General features: G+C 34.6%; 1 protein-coding gene across 1 annotated transcript in view; it reads left to right on the forward strand.

Moving 5' to 3' along the window:
- The first annotated feature begins 1,565 nt into the window (after positions 1-1,565).
- Positions 1,566-19,123, forward strand: part of RSPO1 (R-spondin 1) — a 280,731-nt gene continuing 263,173 nt past the window's right edge. The window contains exon 1 of the mRNA XM_053707146.1: positions 1,566-1,859. The gene's annotated coding sequence lies outside the window, so the exon portion shown is untranslated. The remainder of the gene's footprint in view (positions 1,860-19,123) is intronic.

Consider the following 19,123-nt stretch of genomic DNA (forward strand, 5'->3'; position numbering starts at 1 on the left):
ATTAATACACTTTTTACCTCTATGATTGCCTTGTATCTAAGCCTTTGCAGACTGCCCCCTTATTTCAGTTCTTTTGACAGACTTGCATTTTAGCCAATCAGTGACCTCTCATACGTAACTCCACGGCGTGAGCACAATGTTATCTATATGGCATACATAACTAACACCCTCTAGCTGTGAAAAACTGTCAAATGCATTGAGATAAGAGGCGGCCTTAAAGAGCTTAGAAATTAGCATATGAGCCTACCTAGGTTCAGCTTTCAACTAAAAATACCAAGAGAACAAAGAAAATTTTATGATAAAAGTAAATTGGAAAGTTGTTTAAAATGACATGCCCTATCTGAATCATGAAAGTTTAATTTTGACTAGACTGTCCCTTTACCTCACAGCTATGACAAGGGTGGGTACAAAACTTTATGAATTATCAATGGATTTTATTAAATCTAGGCCAAGTTTCCATATATTGCAGCTAATATAAATATATTTGTATAACATTGTGTAAAGTATAGTTTGTTAAAAAGTAAACAGCATGCAAGAGATTGATTGACTACAAAAATAAAGCAAAAGTATGCCATGGGAATAGCCAATGTTTGTTTGTTTGTTTGTTTTTTAAAGACGTTAAAGGCCTTGAATTTGATATTTCAAAAATCAACGCTAAGCATCTGAGAAGTTTATGTGGAGCAAATCCACTAGAAAAGATTTTATTTTTTTCCAGATGGATTGGACTGAGTTTAAATTTAAAAATGGCACAGTGTAAATGCTTCAGATTGTAAAGTTTCTTAAATATTTTAAAAGCTGTATGCATGTATAGCTCTTTACCACACATACACTAAATCACCAGCTCTCAAAAATAGCCTGTATTATAATAAAACAAACTGCAATCATTTTTATATGTTGCAAGGACTAGAATAAAAATTCCTCTTCTGTATTCCTCATATGATGGCCAATACGCACTCACTGGCTAAACGAAACATTGACTGTTAATATCCCATTCACATTACAAACATACATTTTTTTAAAAAACATAGGTGAGCATACCTAAAATACTCAGTACTCTTTTTAGAACATATTAGAGTAGTGGTTTTCAAATGTTTTAATGGCATGTCCTATTTTGTTAAACATTACTGTCTTTTATCACCTTTAAATTAACCCACTGTCCATGTCCTATTCTGTTAAATATTACTGTCTTTTATCCCCTTAAATTAACCCTCTGTTATGAAAGACTAAGCTATTTGGCAGCAAATCCCTTGTCAATCTATCATTTGCCTTAAATCATTATACTGAAGGAAGGACCAGAGAATGTGCTAATAAACTCATAAGGGTTAAGTTGTCTCTGTTCCACAAGGATGTAGTAATTGCCTGCAACAGATATACCTCATTGCTTTGTTTAAAAAAAAAAAAAAAAAAGCTGGATACTTTAGTAATAAAAAAAGAGAGAGAGACAGAGGAGAGAGATTAGTACATGAATGTGATTGGAGCCAGAGTAGCTAACAAGCTGTTTTTTTTTCCTCTGTGCAATTTGCTCAGAAGTGAATACTTGGTTAGTTGATGGAGTACGATGCAGACACAGGCAGATATCTCTCTCTGAATCCCAGTTGGAGCTATCACTAGCAGGGCTTGGAAAAGAACCGATTCCTGACATTTTTTTTAATTTTTTTTGGCCCTTTTCTTATTAAGCAAAATACAAATAAGAAGAAAGGAAGTTTTTTGGAACTTTTTTTGCTTTTGTTCTGCTTTGGCCACTATTTGAATATATATATTTTCTTTACTTTTTTGTTGTTTTTTTTTTTTTTGCTTTTTTACTGGAAAAACCAGGATTGTTAAGAAAAAAACTTTTATAAACGGACACAGTATTAAAGGTAAGACTTTTTAAAACTACAATTTATAGTTAGTATTACTTAAACCTTTATTGCATATATTTTTTAGATCATTTTATAATATATAAAATGCATATTTATTGTAATATATATATTTTAATAAATAGTATATGCACTACAAATTAATTGTAATCATTCCAAGTTATGATTTTTATGACCATTAACATAAATATGTACATTATTTAAATTGATGAAAATAAACTCATTACTGAATAAATCTATTTAGCTTTGGAAGCTGAAACATTTCAAATGTAGAATTTGCTGATTTATTGATTGCTGTTTCTAAAGCAATGTGGGTAATTTATGATATTTGCCATAATACTTTAGGAGGTACATAAATCATAGACTACTGTTCTTGGGCATGGGGGTTACAGTGGTTTGATGTAAATGGTAAAACTGTCTAATGCAATCTCCCTTTCGCAATGTTAGATTTTATGCCTGTTTATACTTTTGGATCATTTGAAATATTTTGGTCGGGAAAGCTTCTGGTTATCAGATTTGGAAACTTCAATTTGTAGGCGTGATTGGAATAAAAAGATGTTTTTGTATGAAACGGGTCACTTAATTAAAAGCGTGAGCTCTTTGGTGTAAGAAATGCAAGCTTTGTCATAAAAATAGCTTTTAAAACTATGAATTCACTTTGTTTGTTTTTTATATACATATATAATATAAAACAGAACAGAACTGAATCTTAGTTACTTAACTAAGCACACAAGAGAAATATCATTTTTGGAATCTAAGTCACTGGAGCTGCCCTTTTGTTATGTTGAGAAAGACATTATGTTTGGATTTTGACAGTTTAACATCTCTTGGGACTTTTACAAGGCTCTATGGCAACTTTTAGAGCAGAGAATGTTTCCACACATCTGCTTTGTGCACAGTCCTGTTCCCTATGTGTGATGCAGATTGTTATAATTTAGATTATTTTGTCTGACTGATCTGGGTAGGATTAGAGATAAAACTTATTAAACTAAACTATGTGTCCTTCCTTATATAGCTGTGTAAGACTAATTATCTTACCATGAAAATCTTTGCCTTTTAATTGAAGTTTTTGTGACATCATGTATGAAAAATAGACCTAGGAGTCTTAAAGGGACTTTTACTTTAAAACAAATAGCACTATTTGGCACCAAAAAAACTATCTTTATTTTTTTAAATCTATACATTTTTAGTGCACTTATAATTGCATTCCAGTGCATTTATGGAGAGCTAAATCTTAAATGTTTTACTAAAGATAAACTGTTTTTTTATTGTGTGCTAACATTATGTGCTTACATTATGGCTAGTATAGCATATTTACTTTAACTCTTTAAGAGTATACAGTTTAATACTAACTACCTAAATAAAGTTATCACTTTAAATATTCTATTATTTTCTATTATTGCAAAATAATTTAGTTTTTGAAAAGACAACATAAATGAATCAAGTCCAATTTATTCAATCTCATCTATATTTAACATTAATGATACACCTCTTTGTAACTAACACAGTTGTATAGAGCCTCCTTATCTTTTCTTTTGTCATTCTCAAAACCACAATATGTTACTAACCCGTGTTCTCTATGAATTCAACAAGCCCTTTTAATCTCTCAAATTCCTAGGTTATCCTAGGGGACATATCCACTAAGCTTTTGATCGCTCTCTCGTATCTTACATTTTTTTCTTCTTCACTGGATGGTTCATTTATTGCTTTATAAATCTTAACCTGGGAAAACATAAAATAAAATATTTAGGAGTGTAACACATATTAAGGAAAATTAACTGAATATTGCTTCGAATTTGATCTAAATATAACTTGCTAAAAGTAATCGTTCAATGTGAGCCAGTTTATCTAGGTTACACACTCCCTATTTACTAAATGATTTTTTTGCATGCTAAGGAGTGCCATATCTCCTACTAAAAATCTGTACCTCCTGCTGAGAGTCTGCAACAGAACTAGCTTGACACATTGTTAAAATGAGATGCATCAAATTCCACTTTTCTTAGCATTAGTAAAACATCTCAGCCAACAGCTCAGAACCTTCCTTGGATAAAGATTTTGATGGCATGGGAGGAACTTGTTATACAAGTTTTTATTTGTATTTATTTATTTTTATATATATATATATATATATATATATATATATATATATATATATATATATATATATATATTTATATATATATATGGTACCAAATATTTTCTCACCCTTCATCAAGAAACAAATTTTGAGCAAATCACAAATTACAGAAAGTAGTATAAAACTTTCCATCATTTTATTAACTTTGTTATATGGGGTGGGAACAAAACAGCATTACGTACAATGACTCATCAGTCAACTTTGTTAACCTCTAAGCTGCCTAAAATTGACAATATAATATATTTTCAAGATATTGAGGATAAAATCGCAAGTGTTTAATTTGAAAATTTTAAATAATTGGAGTCAAATTGAAATATGTTGTTTAAATGCAAATTTATGTCTGCAGGATTGTCCTTTTACTTTGCAGATATATTTAGGAATCTCTTTTCCATTATTGTATATTCCAAGTCTATGTTTAAAGGGATAGTATACTGTAAAATTGTTTTTACAAATTCTGCATGTAAGTGGCCTACTGACTTGTCTGCATTGTTACATGCATGCTTAAAGTAATTATTTTAATATCAAAAACAGTTGTGTTTCTAATTGTGTTTGAAATGTACTGCAGTGCGTAAATTGTCACTTTAATGTTATTTACATAGAAATTAGTTAATACATTTTTTTTCACAACAATTATAAGTACAAATTCACATATAGGGCCTTGTGTATCAATTAGCGGACGAATAGCGTTCCAGACTTGGTAAACTATCAGCCCACCTTTGTGGCGAATGGGCAGCAGGCACTCTACGTCCATTGCCTGGATGTGCCATTGCACAAGCCCTTAGATGTGCAACCCCTGCTCTTGCATAACAAATCTTGCGAGAGCAGGGCCTGTCAATCACCCCAAACAGGCATGTTTAGGGTGTTTTATGTCCACCTCCTCAGAGGTGGCTGAGAGGGTAAGAAGCAGCAGTCACATGTGCGAGCCTGCCCCACAAGGGCTCAAAAACAGCATCTGCTGTTTAATAAATAGAGCCCAAAGTATGCAGAGCTCACCATAAGATCTTAAAAAAATATTATATTTGTATAGCAAGACAATTTAAGGACTATAAAGTTATAATATAAAAAGCTATATGAATACAATGTGTGTTCATTTAATAGTCTCTGTGATCAATGCTGGTAAAAAGGCACAGTAAGGGAATGACATAATGCTTGCAACACCTAATATAGCCATGAGAGGCAAACATTACCATTTCAATGGTCACATATACAGCTTCTGCGCCATCATTTGGGCTGCATTGTACTTTTGTAACTTACTGGACACTGCAATAACAAAAGAGTTATTTTATGAGAGAAAAGTAGTATGAAGAATTATTGCAGGTGATATGTGATGTAAAATTGTGTGTTTTGTAATCCAGAGGACGTGGGTTGCAAGGATTACACATGGTTTAGGATTGGCATCTGCTCACCTCTGCATTCTAATATCTCAACTTTCAAATTCTTGGGGAGCAGATAGGATGTAAGGTTTTATTGAAGGGAAAATGCACAATAAAGGAGGTTCATCTTTTTCATATATATTTGTATGTGTTCCATGCAAGAAACAGGCGTATTGCTACTTAAGTTGTTTACTGAATAAACTTGTTCTTCATTTAAATGTTAATAGGAGGATATAACATCACCTTCAAACATTTCTTCTCACAGAAAGTATTTAACAAACCCTGTAAAAATTGTATTTGCGCTCATCCAAAGCACAGGAAAGTAATTGTTTCTATCTGGAATAAAAATAAAGGCTGTAATCAAAATATTCTTGTTAGGCTGTGTTTTTGTGGTGCAGGGGTGTTTCTGTTTCTTTAAAGAAATCTGGGTGTAAATCATAAAGAATCTGTGTGCGTGAAGGAGCGTCAACCCTGGTACGAGCAATTGGAATTTACTCCTAGCTGTGAAGTTGCACTTTTCATGTTTATAAATTCTCAGAATTAGTCTACAAAAGGCTTTTGGATATTTTGTCGATCATCAAATCTGCAATTCCTGATTTCTCCTTTTTCGGTTCTGTTTGCCCTGTTCCTGTGTGCTTGAACTTCAACAGCTAGTGTGGACTGTTCTTCTGGTTAGTAACTACTGGCTAAGTTTCAGACTCTGCTTTCAGAGGCGTAACTAGAAACCACAGGGCCCAGGTGCAAGAATCTAAGAAGCCCCCCCCCCCCCCAAAAAAAAGTGAATTTGATATATATATCTTTATATATATATATATATATATATATATATATATATATATAATTAAAACACAGAAAAAATGTGAATCAGATTACATGCATGCAAAAGGAGGTACCCTGTGCCCACAGTCTGTGAGATGGTCTGACCCCTATTACTGTATATAGTGACACTGTTTAACCCACCAGTACTGTATATAGTGAGTCAGTGACACAGTCTGTAATCTGCCGGTGAGATGGCTGGCCTGACCCTACCTGCCCCAGTACTTTATAAAGTGACTACAGTAGTCTGTGACATGATCCAGCCCCCCGTACTGTATATAGTGGTACTGTATAGATTGACACTGTTTACACCCGCCCCATGCTGTAGTAACAAGGTCTGTAATTTGCTGGTTCCACAAACACACACACACACACATACATGTATAAACACACAGTCACATACACACATACCCACACACACATAAACCACCAATGGGTAAAACAGAAACACTAACCCCTGTATTCAGAGACACTAGTGAAGCATCATGTGACACTCACATGATATCAGTGCAGGCTGTGGCAGGTCAACGTTTTTTATTGTAAAAAAAAACAAAACATTTTTTTTTTTAAGTTGGGCCCCCACCCTTGGGGGCCCAGTCGCAATTACAACCTCTGCATCCCCTGTAGTTTCGCCCCTGTCTGCTTTCTGTCTTCTTATCCCTGAAATGATTAGAGTCTAGCGCAACTCACCTGGTTACTTACTGCTAGCTAGCTCCCATTTTTGACTTTGGTTCCTGTACTCCCTGCTGCTGGATTCCAGACCTGTAACAGATGTTTTACATCAGGGGTTAATAAATATTATTTTTCGTCTGCACCTGAAACCTCATCTACAAAACATAATCTATTTCTTCTATAGAAAATGTTTTCCTTAAGCAGTTTAGAGCATTCATTAATTTCTTAATTCGTGACAAGATTCACATTGATTGCAAGGCATTTAATACATGGGACTCTTTCATATGATGATCTTCATTGAGTGTCATCTACACAAACTGCATTAAGATCCCAGCACCATCCTATTCCTGTGGAAATAAAGAGTGGCTTTCTGTTTCCGATATAAAAGTCACTTGGAATCTCACTATATTGGACCTTTTTTAGTTAAATCATTAATCGTGTTACAATGTTCCTAAATTTACCCAAAACATTAATGTGGTACCCCATCATCCCCACTCCTTTAATCATGACCTACAGAGCATGCGTTCAAGTGTCCCCTGTTATGGTTAGTGGAGAACAAAAGTTTGAGGTTAAAAACATCTAGCATTTGTAGAGGTTGCTCAGAATACATAGTGCATTGGAAGAGTTGTGTCCCTTAAACCCAAATGAAAATGAATGCACCCTCTAAATTATAGCATTTCCATAACACTTATCTTGACAAGCCTGTGACTAGCTGCTTTTGGAAGCATTGGTCCATGTCAAGGTGCATGATCTTGACAAAGATTTTGTCTAAGATGTGTGTTAACCTTGGCACTCATGCACTTGGAATGTTATGTCTGTACCTTGGTCACCTTCATGACATTGCACCTTTTACACTCTTGATGGTGAAAGCTTTTAGTGCTTGATCTCAACTCTTACTATAAATTCTCAGAACGCCAATAGGTGTTTGGTGCCTACCAGCGCTACGGAATTTGGCGGCACTATACAAATAAATGATAATAATATAAAATTTCTGCTGTTCCTGACATCTTCTGTTTCAGTTTCCTTTGATATGTTCCTTTGGCTTCCATGGTTATTTAAACTCTGGTATGGTTGTCTGAAGTACAGATAAGCATTTCAAACATGTATGTTCTATTCATACATATTATTTAAAAAACGTTCCATTTTCTTGTAACATCCAGACTGACCCTAGCCACGCAATGTTGTTTCAAAGATTGTTGGGTGCTATAGCCAATTAAAAGCTGTATTGTCAAAAGAAGCAGACTCATTAGAGCTTGTTGCTTTGTATGTGCAGTGTTTCTTTATCTTGAGGCAAAAGCACTTGCAAGCAACCAATAACTATAATAGCTTGGGCACTGTGATACAAAACTGGGATGGCTTAGGACATTCTGGAGTATACAAGAACAGTGTAAATTTAAATATGAATTTTTGTAACTGTGTCCAGCACTGTAGTCCTTTAAGGAATATTGAAGTCATGTATTAATATTAAAGCAACACTGGTCCTTTAATCTTTTTAGTTATAAACTTACACATGCGGCTATCATTTTAAAAGTGTAAGATTTATTTTTACAAATTGCCAGTTTGGGAAGATAAAGAACAAAATCCAGTAACCAGACAGATTTATTTTTTTGTCCCGTCTTACATTTTTACTTTGGTGAAGCAGCTACTTCCTTACACACTAGAGATGGAGGAAGACATTATTGAGTAGGACAGATATCATAAGAATTAGGATATTTTAATGAGCTAGGAAAAGACACTATAATATTCAGATGGAAATAAGCTAAGTGGTTAGATCAGGGGTTGAAGCTAAATGGTTGATGTGGGGAAAGAAACAATTTAAACAGCTTCACTAATGTTTAAAACATACAGGGCTAAATTACAAGTGGGGTGGCTGCTAGAGTTAAGCTTTTTGTGCTAGTCGGGTTGTGTTCGTTTTACAAGTTAAAAAAAAAGTGGTAACCTGAATAGTGCAAAAATCCTAATTCAAGTTTGTGCATGTATTTCCCCATAGAAATTAATGGAGAAAAAAAAATTAAAAAAACACCTATCGTGCAAACAACACAGCATATTCGCATTAGCAAATGTTAAATATTTACAGTAAATACATAGTTAAAATCTTTATTAAATATGAATATTGAATATAAATGTTTTTACATCTTTTCATCTACTTAATGCAAAGGGCTCTAATGCACTTTTATATATATATATATATATATATATATATATATATATATATATATATATATATATATATATATACACACTAGTTGATAAGCCTGCCCAGAGGGCAGTATATTTGTTAAACTAATACCCCTATAATAATAAAGAATCTCTCCTTAATAAAAACACCCCCTAATCTAATACTAAACTACCAATAGCCCTTAAAATGGCTTTTTGTAGGGCATTACCCTAAATAAATCAGCTCTTTTACATTAAAAATAAACAAAGTCCCCCCTAACAGTAAAACCCCCACCCACCAAACCCCCCAAAATAAAAAAAAAACTAACACTAATAAACCTAAACTACCCATTTCCCCTAAAGGGGCATTTGTATGGGCATTGCCCTTAAAAGGATCAGCTCTTTTTGAAATTGTCCAAAAAACCCTAATCTAAATAAAAAAAAACCTAACACTAAAGCCCCAAATAGGTACTCACTGTTTCAGAAGTCCGGCGGAGGGGTTCTTCCAGGCGGTTCCATCATCTTCATCCACAGCGAAGGTGGCGCAGAGCGGATTTCGGGAGCGGTCTTCCCAGATTTGGCGATTCTCGGTGTTGGTCATCAGTGGCAGCGGCGGCAGTCCTCGGCGGCTTGGAGGCTCCTCTTCATCCGATGTCCGTCGTATACTGATTATTGAATGCAAGGTACCGCAATCAATTTGAAAGGCACATCACAATTAGTTTTAGAGATTTAAAGGGATATGAAACCAAAAAATTTTTCTTTTGTGACTCAAACAGAGCAAACCATTTAAAAAAAAAAAAAAATTCCAATTTACGTCTATTATCAAATTTGCTTTGTTCCCATGATATTTTGTGTGAAAGGTACCTAGGTAGACATCTTGAGCACTACATGGCAGGAAGCAGTGCTGCCATCTAGTGCTCTTGCAAATGGATAACATTCTTGCAAGACTGCTGCCATATAGTTCTCCACTATAGTGCTCCTAAGCATACATCCCTGCTTTTCAACAAACGATACCAAGAGAAAGAAGAAAAAAATGCTGTTACTAATAAACATAGAAAATACCTCAGGCTACACAGACACTGTAAAACCCATGTCACTCAAACCACAACCTCAAGACACCTATGCACCATTCTAGCAACCTAAACCATACTTATACCAGGACCAATTTCACACACATATATTTTGGCAAGTTGAGTACAGCTGAAATGTTACATAGGGTAGGATTTGAGTTGTTGTGTATGCAACATTTTGATTAGTATTATGATGATTTCTATTTATGTATATAGCATCACAACATTATACAGCACTGTGACATTAAATATAGATACATCATAACGAGTAGAGAGCTCTGCTTATGAGTCACTGTTAGCTGTAAATCATATGTACATGAAATGATTGACAGGTCAGATGGACTTGTGCGCTTACCTTCTAAACAAAGTGCATGGGAAAGTTGAGGGGGAGATAGAGACAAGAGAGACATCTTAATTAAGATTGTATCCCTAAACGGATATGTTTTTAAGCAGCACTTGAAAGCGAGAAGCAAGGAGTTCTACATAATAATTACATTATTTGAAGACAAGGGCAGTGATATAGGAGGGTGGGTGCAAAGTCAGAGTGATTTGTATGTTAGGATCAAGATTTTGAATTCTTTTCTTAGGGCTAAGTGTAGCTAGTTTATGGACTGGCAGCAGTATTCAGAAGGTGTACAACTATGTGCAAGGTAAGTTGCAATAGACAAGGAGGGAAATGATAAGAGAGTGGTTTGAATCTAAGTTGTCTTGTGTGAGCAAATGGCAAATTTTAAAGATATTTTAAGTTGGAAGTGACAGGAGTTCGCCAAGGGATGTAAAAGTGTGTTTTACACAAAGTGTAAAAATAAAATATCTTAGTTATATGTAAGCAATAGAGCAATAATACAATTCTCTGCGTGTTTATGAACCCAAGCTCCAAACAGCAATGTACTACCAGGACCTAGATGATGAGTCAGTGACAAGCGGGCATATATGTGTAGCCACCAATCACTAGCTAGCTCCAAGCATTGCATCGCTGTGCCTGAGCCTACCTAAGTATACTTTTTAACAAATGATAAGACAAGAATGAAATCAATTTGATAATGGAAGTAAATTTAAAAGTCTCTTTAAATTATGAACTAGATTACAAGTGGAGCACAAAATATCACTTTTACTAAATTGATATTTGTGCTTCACTGAGTAATATCCACACACGCAAATGTGCACTGGTATTACAAAAGCAAAAGAGTGTTAAATGGCTTAACAGCAGAAGGGTTAATATTCTTTATCCCTTCATTTTTTAAATACACCAGAACTTGCTTCAATAGGCTCCAATGGGAGCCTCGTTCGCATGCTGTGAGACACAGCATGAGAACTAGCGCAGGGAAGGGGGTAAGTCGCGCAGTGATGGGCAGCAAATATAAATATATATGTATATGACTATATACGTATATATTTATGTGTTAATATGTGTATATACACATATTAAATCATAAATATATATGTATATAGCTGTCAAAAGAGGCAATATCCAGAGAATAGGAGCACAGACGTCAAGGAAAGGCAACAATCATAGCTCAATATAAAGTGACACTAAAACTCCAAATTTATTGCAAACGTAGTTAAAACTTACACAAGTTTGGAGGAGTGTAGGTACAGGCGGAACAGGTACCTAAGTCATCGTTTTATTGTCACTTTATATCGAGTTATGATTGTTGCCTTTCCTTGACATCTTTGATCCTATCCTCTGGATATTGGCTCATTTGTTATTTATGATCATACATGCACCAGAGCGTCCCTGGAGCTGTATACACTACAGCCGGTGAAGCAACTGCTGCTATCCGGAAGCTGTGAGTGATAGTTTCTTTTTTTCTATATGCTGTATGTATATAAGTGTATGTGTATATATATATATATATATATATATATATATATATATATATATATATATATATATATACAGGATATATTTATATTTACTGGGAACATACAGTTCCCATAGACCACTATGTAAAGGCACTTTTCAGTGCTGGTTTTTTTTCCCACACCCACACACTTTAACCTCCAAAAACTGCTTATTGCAGTTATTTTATTAATAAAAAAAAAGATGCTACTATATATCATGAACACTTTAGGGAAAGTAAGGAACGCCACAAAAGTTGCATTATTTAATTCCCTATAGTGCTGCCATTACAAGTTTTAAAAAACCCAGATTGTGCAGGCGATATGGCTGCATTGAGCTCCATACCACACACAAAAGTAGCAGTGTTTTGACTTGCTTGTGCACGCTTTCCCCATAGACATCAATGGGGAGAACCTGCAAAAAAAAAGTCTAACACCTGTGATCGCGGAAACAAAAGCTCCGTAACGCAGCCCAATTTATGTCTATGGGGAAAAAAACCTACAGTTTAAACCAAACACCCTAATATAAACCCCGAGTCTAAATACCCCAATCTGCTGCCCCCGGCGTCGCCGATGCCTGTCTACAATTATTAACCCCTAATCTGCTGCTCCCGATATTGCCACCTAAATAAAATTAAATAACCCTTAATCTGCCGCTCCTGATATCGCTGCCACTATACTAAAGTTATTAACCCTTATTCCGTCACACCCCAACATCACTGCAACTATATTAAAGTTATTAACCCCTATTCCGCCGCTCCCGATATCGCCGCCACCTAAATAAAGCTATTAACCCCTAAACCTCTGGCCTCCCACATCACTACAACTAAATAAACCTATTAACCCCTAAACCGCCAGCCCCCCACATCACAACAACCTAAATTAAAGTATAAATTCCTAACCCTAACGTAACCCTAACTCTAACACCCCCTAACTTTAACATAATTAAAATATATCTAAATTAAACTTGCAATTATTAACTAAATAAACCTACTAACCCCTAAACCACCAGCCCCCCACATTGCAACAACCTAAATTAAACTATTAACCCCTAACCCAAAACCTAACCCTAACACCCCCTAACTTTAAAATAATTAAAATAGATCTAAATAAAATGTACAGTTATTAACTAAATAATACCTAGTTAAAACTAAATACTTACCTGTGAAATAAAACCTAAGCTAGCTACAATAGTAACTAATAGTTACATTGTAGCTAGCTTAGGTTTTATTTTTACCTTATTTCACAGGTAAGTTTGTATTTATTTTAACTAGGTAGTCTAGTTAGTAAATAGTTATTAACTATTTACTAACTACCTAGCTAAAATAAATACAAATTTACCTGTGAAATAAAACCTTACCTGCCTTACACTAAAACCTACCATTACAAAAAATAAAAAAACCTACCATTACAAAAAATAAAAAAACTACCATTACAAAAAAAAAACTAAATTATCCCCAAAAAATTAAGATTATTACTATTCTTAAAAGGGCCTTTTTGGGGGCCCTTAAAAGGGCCTTTTGTGGGGCATTGCCCCAAAGATATCAGCTCTTTTACCTGTAAAAAAAAACACAAAGACCCCCCAACAGTAAAAACCACCCCCTAACCAATCCCCCAAATAAAAAAAACTATCTAAAATAACCTAAGCTAACCATTGCCCTGAAAAGAGCATTTGTATGGGCATTGCCCTTAAAAGGGCCTTTAGCTCTTTTACATTGCCCAAACCCTAATCTAAAAAAACCCCCACCCAAAAACCTTTAAAAAAAACTAACACTAACCCCCGACAATCCACTTACAGTTGATGAAGTCCCGCTTGAAGGATCCATCCAGCCGGGCGAAGTCATTATCAATGTAGCAAGAAGTTTTCATTCAGGCGACCTCTCTGATCTTCATACAGCCGACGCGGAGCAGGTCCATCCTGAAGACATCCGGCGCAGAGCATCCTCTTCATATGGTCGCCGCCGTATACTGATTCTTCGGTGCAAGAGACGCGATTCAAGATGGCATCCCTTGCATTCCTATTGGCTGAAAAATTTGAATCAGCCAATAGGAATGAGGGCTGCTAATCCTATTGGCTATTCAAATCAGCCAATAGGATTTAAGCAGATCTCATTCTATTGGCTATTTTGAATTAGCCAATTGAATGAGATCTGCTTAAATCCTATTGGCTGATTGTGGGGCAATGCCCCACAATAGGCCTTTTTAAGGGCCATTGGTAGTTTATTGTAGGCTGGGGGGGTTATTTAAGGGGGGGCTTTTTATTTTGATAGGGCTTTTAGATTAGGTGTAATTCCTTTTTATTTTTGATAATTTGTTATTTTTTCGTAATTTGGTGTGTGTTTTTTTGTAATTTAGTTTTTTATTGGTAATTAGATACTTTTTGTAATTTTTAGAGCAGTGTTTTAGGATTTTTTAATGTGTAGTTTAGTTTTATTTAACTGATAGATAGTTTTATTTTAGTTTAATATTTATAATAGTTTAATTGTTTGTTTAAACTTATTTTTTTAAATTTGACAGGTAAGTTTTAATTTAAGATAGGGAAATTGTAATTTTAATATAAAATTAGGGGGTCCTTAGGTTTAGGGGTTAATAGTTTATTTTAGTATATTCCGTTGTGGGGGGCTTGCGGTTTAGGGGTTAACAGGTTTATTATAGCGGTGGTGTGGGCGGACGGCAGATTAGGGGTTAATAATATTTAAATAGTGTTTGTGATGTGGGGGGTGGCTGTTTAGGGGTTAATAGGTTTATTATAGTGGTGACGATGTTGGGGAGTTGCAGAATAGGGGTTAATTCATTTTATTAGTGGCGTTGATGTCGGGAGCGGCAGATTAGGGGTTAATTTGTTTATTATAGTGTTTGTGATGCGGGAGGGCCTCGGTTTAGGGGTTAATAGGTAGTTTATGGGTGTTAGTGTACTTTTTAACACTTTTGTTATGAGTTTTATGTTACAACTTTGTAGCGTAAAACTCATAACTGCTGACTTTAGATGTTGTTACAGATCTTGTTATTAAAGGGTGTAACTCACTTTTTAGCCTCATCGCAAAGCTCGTAATACCGGCGCTATGGGAGTCCCATAAAAAAACTTAATTTTTACGTGTGCGGTACTGCCGTTGCGTTACAGGGTAAAAGGTGTGCGGTACACCTATAACGACAAGACTTGTATTGACTGCAGTGCTGTTTTAACACTGAAAATTAAATTTTTTCAGCGTTACGAGCCACAACGCTAAACTCGTAATCTAGGTGTTTATTTTTTAATAAAGTATATTATACTTGTTTTGGGGGCATTTGGTGAACATTTATAAAATTAACCAGAGATCTGATCTCTCGTTAATTTTGTAAGCGCTAATTGCTACCACGAGTTAGCGGTAGCAATAACTAGCCACTTGTAATGGCTGGTTATTTATCGAGCGCCCACAAACGGGCAAAATGTCCCATTTGTTACTGCGCAATAAATTATCCCTATATGTTTTGTCTTAATCATGAAAGTTTATTTTTTTAGTTTTATGTCCATTTTATATGAGAAATAAAAAGAAAGATCAGAGTCAAATGTAACCTCAAGGCAGCGGGCTTGAGGGGTTGAGGTGACAACAGAGTTACCCACAGTAAGTGAGATTCGTGAGCATTAGAAGAGAGGAATAGAAGGAGCTCAGTTACAGAGATGTTGAGCTTGTAACACAGTGTTTTGGTGCAGTGTTAAAATATAGCAAACATGAACAGTTCTAGTAAAATAATTGAAGTTTATGATGTGAGATTTTATCAGCTTTCCCACCTGTGTTGCCATAGCACCAGACCAGCGTGCATTTCTCCTCCTGAATTTTCTGGTTTTGTGCTTTTTTTCTCAAGTGATGACACAAAATCTGTGCACTTCTCTGGCTTTGTATTTTTGATATCAACAAATGTTTTTAACCTTTAAATTATAAGCTAATGGTACTGAAGATTGAAAATATTTTTATAATCCTTTTTTTTTATTATACATTTATATGAAAGGTGTTTAATAGATTTGTTTTTGTTGTGCTCATATTTCAGTTTAAAATATGTTATATTTACTAAATTCTAACATAAAATGCAAAGCAGCACTACCTAAACCTACTGAACAATTAGTTTATACCAAGTATATAATTTTGTGTAAAAAGAATATTCTTCTGTTCATAATGTTATTAAATTAATATATAAAAGAGGAATTAAATATTTTTAAATATTTATTTCATGAAAAAGCTTAATTGGTGAGGTATGTTTGTAAACAACTCATACTTAGGGGCAAATTGTTCACTGGCAGTGGCAGACAAGGACAGCTCTCACAGCCCTATTGGTGGTCAGTAATTGTATTTTCAAAGTAAAAACAGCTTTTGTGGGGTTTTTAAAATACATATTTTAAATACTGACATTTAGATGCAACACAGAAAAAGTGCACTGTTTCCAATTTGTTTCCAATGGCTTGCTATACCAGCTGCAGAGTAAAAAATGTATAAGAAATAGCTTAATCGTGTTTATTTATATATATGAAATAGTTGGCTTGGTTCTTTGAAACCACAACCCAATAAAAAAGATTGAGCTTGTAGGGAAATCAGATACCATTATTTTATCAAGTTCTGTACACACACACACACATTCCCCTTTATATTATTTTTGTCTGTACTAAGACCAGTACTAAGGCCCTGATATTCAAAACCTCTCTGCTTAGGGGAGATATTCTAAAGTGATCCTCCAGCACTGCGAGATCAGTAAAGAGATTTTCAAAAGGCTGGTTTTGCTTTACTTTTCCAAGCGTTGTTCCCTGCATTTATGTGTGGGAAGAAGAGACAAGCCCAGTGCAGTATAGCACTGCACAACATGACAGTTATGCTGCATTTATACTTTTGTCCTCTATTTAATATCACTTTGCACTTCAGATTTAGAGTTATTGCTTTTAAACTTTGCACTTTCTATTTTGTATATTTTGTATACAGCAGTGTATTTAGAATTGGGAGTTTACCAATTCTGATTATGCTTTCACAGTTTCTGTGTAACGTTAACAAATTGGGATCATACTTTGTATATTTATGTGTATCTTTTACAAATTGCATTGCACTTTGCATGTCTTTTATTTAAATTAACACTGAAAAACTGACAGCTTCATTTTCCCAGAGCATCATTATATTCTGTGTGCCAGATAATCAAAAATTCTCTAATCTGGAGAGAGATTATAGTGCTGACCTCACAAGGTCAGAACTCACTGAAAGGGAGATGAACCTGGAAATCCCAGAGAGATGCCTTCCATAGAATGTAATGACGCTCTTTGGTATACAAAATTTCACATGGGAGAAAGAAGGTAAGTGGATAACCCCTGGGGCTGATATAAAGGCTCTGTTTGCATCAATTCCAAATTAAACTGAAATGTTTTAACTGAAATTTAGCTTGCTTTTGTTTATAATTCAGTGTATATTACTTTTCTGCTAGATAAAATAATTGTAAAGTGCATTTTGAGCAAAATTAATCTGCATACAGCTGGCAAGATAAATCAGTGAGACCAACTTGTTTAAAATGCTTACAAAATATAAAAAGACTTGAGAAAGCTTCAGATATACCCTAGGGACTACCCTAATCTCTCCCACTTTCTGAAATTGTCAGCTTTAATTTACAATGGATAAAATACAAAGTGCAATGTTTGTAATTGATAAAAGATACACAGAAATATACAAAGTATGCTCCTATGTGTTATTAAAGTAACACAAAATGTTTGAAAGCATTATCAGAATGTTTAAAATCACTGCTAGATCTAAATCTAAATGTATTAAAATATAAATGAGAAAGTGCAAAGCTTAAAGGACCACTCAATGCAGTATCATTACATAATTATTGAAAACTAACATTATATTGCTTATCTCTTCTACCTCCCACTGGGACTGTAATTTCTTCTGCTGGCTATGTTTACACAGCTTTTCTATAGCCAATACTTAAGTATAGAAACTTTCAGCATAGGTAGGGATAACAAATGCAAAATCAACTATTTGAAATGCAATAATCAGGGTAAAGGGGCTATTTGTGAAAAATGTAATATACTCCAGCAGGCAAAATGGATAATTGGGAACAAATTAAAAGGGAGAAAAGTTTTGGGTACACTGTCCCTTTATTTATATAATGTTTGCAATGATGGGATGATGTTTGCAATGATTAGTACTGCAAACATTATCCCAATGTGGATAGATATGTAGTGTGAAAGTAGTTAGTAACTAAAAATGACCACTCAGAATCATAGCGGTTCTTGTATGCAGCATGCAGACATGGTTAATAAAGCAATGGTTTTGTAAAGCAGTTAGATAAACAAGCTATTATTCTGAGTGGTCATTTTTAGTTACAGAATTATCTGAACTTTCAACAGAATGTTTCCGAATCCCAATACCAGAAACTGATACTCAATTTGACTTAATGCTGCCCAAGTTGTTTCAGCTGGAAGACCTTGAAACCTGATTGCACAAGTCAGATGCTGCTAGTATGTAAACAGCCCTCGGCTCTATGTCTCACAATAACTATCAGCATTAATTAGTGAATTATGGGAAGCAAATACATTTTGACAGATACAGACAGATTGTTTGAATATTCATTTCATAAATTTGGTAGTTTAATAAATTATTTATTCAATAATAAAACAAGTAATATTCCTATAATAATCATCTAAATAAAGAAAATATATGCTGGCTAGAAAATAGAGAAATAGGAATGACCATTAGGAAGAGCTCTGAATAGCCAGTAGCCAATGGGGAAAGCAGGAGGAAGAGAAATGGGAGGAGCTGAAAAATAAACAGTGACAGAGTTAGAGACCAATGTTAACTGATGATAGGAGCAAGACAATCAATGTTTGAGTTCATAATTGAACAAAATAAAAACAGAAGTCAAGCAAATCTATATGAATTATTTGTATATTTTTGTTATTTTTTCCCAACATATTTATGAATCAGCTAGTGGAATAGTTAAGTCAAGTATTAAACTTTAATGATTCTGATAAAGCATGCGATTTTCAAGAACTTTTTCATTTAACTCCAAACATATTTGTGTTTTTCTCTTGGTATCCTTTGTTGAAGAATCAACCTAGATAGGGAAATGTGCAACAATGCACTATTAATAGCCCACACATCATGTGAGCCAATAAATAACAAGAAGCATATATGTGCCACCACCAATGTTCCCTGTAAGGTGCACGGCAGCGTGAGGGAACAGTTA

This window comes from Bombina bombina, chromosome 3 (assembly GCF_027579735.1).
Source record: "Bombina bombina isolate aBomBom1 chromosome 3, aBomBom1.pri, whole genome shotgun sequence".
NCBI lineage: Eukaryota > Metazoa > Chordata > Amphibia > Anura > Bombinatoridae > Bombina > Bombina bombina.